We start from the raw sequence: 3,619 nt of genomic DNA on the forward strand, positions 1-3,619 counted from the left end.
ACAAATGCGATTTTAAATCTAAATCTTGCTTTTCTGGTGTGTTTAAATATTCAATATTTTGTTAGGTGTGATAACTGGGCTCTGCTTATGCCAAGTACTATTGGTTTTTGTTACTTAGGTTTCTTCGCCTTCCCGTAGTCTTTGGATTTTCTTTGGTGTTCGCTTGTCTTGCTGCTTCTGAGAGTGACTTGACCCTGCTGTAGTCCTCTGTGTCAGCACTGTTGTAGAACTCTTTTCTTGTTTTCTTTCAGCCTTTGCTGTGAACAGGTGTTCTGTTCTCATGTGTGTAGGCAATCCTTCCAGCTCTAGGCACAGGCAGGAATCAAATGATCATGACCCTGATTGTTCCTGTATGTCCTTGCCCTCTATGGGCAAAGTTGGCACTGTGCAATACCCTCTTGAGTCATTATAGTGAGAATGTGGGTATTCTCCTCTGACTTCTCAGGAATATCCACATTCCTGAGGGCCCAGCTCTCTCCCTTATGGGATTTGGGTACAGGGAACTGTTTGGCCATTCAGTGCAGTCCTCTGTACAGACCAGCATTGTGGGTACCGGTGGCTGACTGTTCCTATATACCAGTTTCCAGAAGCACTGTTCAATTTCTCCTTGCATCAGGGATGTGGGCTGAGGTGCGCAGATGTGTCAATCTGTCTTGCAGCCTCAGGATTTCTCGCGAATCATTTTTATTGTACAAATTTAAATTTAAATATGACATTCTGTTTCTTGAGTTTATTTTCTGGAAATTTAACTGGGAGAGGAAAGGCTCACTCTCTAGCTAGAGAACTACGTATACAAATACAGGAACTACTAATGAAAAGGAAGTTTCTTTAAAAATATTTCAAATTATAAAAGTATTCATTTTCTGTGTTAGCTGTGGGAAGGTTTTTTATTTGGTTTTGTTTGTTTTTTTTTGTTTTAATTGAAAATGGAGAAATATTTAAAGTACATAAAAATAAGTGTCAAATTCCTCACAATAGAATCCTCTGTATTCCAGCAATTTTTCTACAACAGCAGAGTACACTGAGAGGTCAAGTATGTACAACAGACCTCCTGCTTCATAATTGTCAGAGCTTTATGTCTGTCTCATGTCCTCTACACTTAGAATTTTATAACTTTTGCATAAATGGGTGCAGATCTAATCTAATAGATATAATAAGCTGGTATACCTGACTATGTCTCCTGCCCTTATGAGAATCTATGTATTGTTCTGCTTTTTTGTTGTTGTTGTTTGGGGAACTGTCTTTTTCATTATCCCCAATAGAAAATTAATCTAGTGATGAATTAGTGAATAGAAGTGAAAATTATGTATGATGATGAGAAATCCCCCAAGAGAATAGGTAAATTTCAAAGGTAAATCTGAAATGTGTGTGGGTAGACATGCACACATGCTCATGACCCATGTAGCTGACAAGCATTCAACACCAGATCAACTTAAGTGATTTGGGAAATTAACTTATTTCACATAGAAGCAAACTCATGGGGAATACATTTTTTTCTTAGTTGCATCTTTAAATGACCAAATGGTGAATTGGGATGTAAACAAATACTGTTACCTGCATTGTTGTTTATACTAAAATTTTAATTCATGTACAATCTCCATGTGGACTTTCTATTCTGTTTCTCTGTGTCTGTGTTTTGCATGAATGTATAGGCACACATGTGTATGTGGCATACATGTGAGTGCTTGTGCATTTGTATGTGTATATGTATGTGTGTGTGTGTCTTACATGGTATTTGGAAACCTAGGTCACATGTGTATTTATAATTTAGAAATACGGAAACTCACATTTGAAATATGGGAGATTTATTAAGTCATAAAGTAGTCCCGGAACTAATAATATATGAAAATAAAAGAAAGTAACCCAGCTTAAATATATATATACATATATATATATATATATATATATATATATATATATATATGTACATATATATATATATGTATGTATGTACATATATATACACATACATATTTATATATGTATATATATACACATACATATTTATATATGTATATATATGTATATATATATATATATATATATATATATATATATATATATATATATATATATATGTAGGGGTGTTTTATGTGCATGCATGTATATGTACCTTGGGCATGCCTGGAGCTCAGGAAAGGCAGCAGAAGGTCTTCCCTGAAACAGGAGTTACAGTTGTGTAGGGGCTACCATGTGGGTGCAAGACATCAAACCTGAGTGCCCTGAAAGAGCAGCCAGTGCTTTTAGCTGTTGAGCCATCTCTCCAGCCCACAGTGGGGTCTCAGCCTTAATGGCAGAAGGGATCGTGGCCAGTTTTTCTGATCTGGTAGGAGGTGGATGCCAGAGAGAGCATGAGAACTTCTGAATTAGAAAGGAAGGATGGGGTAGAAGGCACGTTTCCTACATTCTTAAAGGAAAAGGCATCTAGGTTTATAGTTACGGGAGAAATAGGGACAGCCTCATGCATACTTCAGTCACCTATTAGAGTAATGTCGCCTGGATTGTCCTCTTCTCTGCTTTACAACACTAAAATAAATGGCTCATAAAGTAGAAAGAAGTTCCCCCGCCCCTTTAACAGAAATAACTTAGACATGCAAATGTTTTGACAATTAAAAGGTAGGTAATGAGAGAAACTTGATGCCTGTTTTGACTGAAGGATAACAAGGCTTCTGTAAGCATTTGAGTTGGGGACAGCAGTGGATGTTTAGATTTGTTACCTCTTTCCTCTGTCTGGTGGCTTGCACTGCTTGAGTGCCAGCAGTCTTATGAAGATCAGAGTGTGTTGTGGTTAAGGTGGGATAGCAGGAGCTTAAAAATACGTTAATAACTAGAAATTGGAGAAGGGGGGAAGGTAGCCACTATCTGTTTAATGAGATCTGGAATTTTCTTTGAGTTCCTTTACGGTAAGATGCTGAGTTTTGTGCAGCAAGCTCAGTGCTTCGCTGTAGGCAATACTGTAGCCCTCTCTGTCAGTTAGAATACAAAAAACCGAAAAAAAAACACCTCATGAGCATCAGGCAGGCTCCAAGACTGGGTCTTTTTATACAGCTCAGAACCCACCTGCCTAGGGAATGGTACAGACCACAATGGGCTTGACCCTCCTAAGTCAATGAACAATCAAAGCAGTTCCTCATAGACATGTGCACAGACTCACAAAACTCTGGGCAGTTCTTCTGAGGCAGGGGCATTATTGAGATACTTGTGTTTCTTTCGTCTTGTGTCTTTCTTCTTTCTTTCTTGAATTAGAACCTTCTGTTTGGTTACTAGGTGGGGGAAGGGAGACCACACAGGAAATGTACTAAAGAGTCCAGCTTCACCTCTGCCTCTGGTTCTTTTGTTGGCCCTTTAGGAAGTGTTATATTCCTCCTCTCTTTCTGTTCCCACTGCTAAATGTTATAACCACTGGGTCATTAGCACTCTTTCTTGTACATGGAAAAAGGACAGAAGTGACTGTGTCATCTCCTAGGTAATGCAGACTATCCTTCCTTCTCTTGAGCCTGCCCAGGTCACTGTGGCTTACAGTGATAGAAGAGTGAGAAGCTGCAAGAACAGGCTCCTGAGAATCTGTGAGTCATCATTCCACCCTGCTGCCCCATGAAGTCTGTTCTACTTTCCTTTC

This window comes from Rattus norvegicus, chromosome Y (genome assembly GCF_036323735.1).
Source record: "Rattus norvegicus strain BN/NHsdMcwi chromosome Y, GRCr8, whole genome shotgun sequence".
Taxonomy (NCBI): Eukaryota; Metazoa; Chordata; class Mammalia; order Rodentia; family Muridae; genus Rattus; species Rattus norvegicus.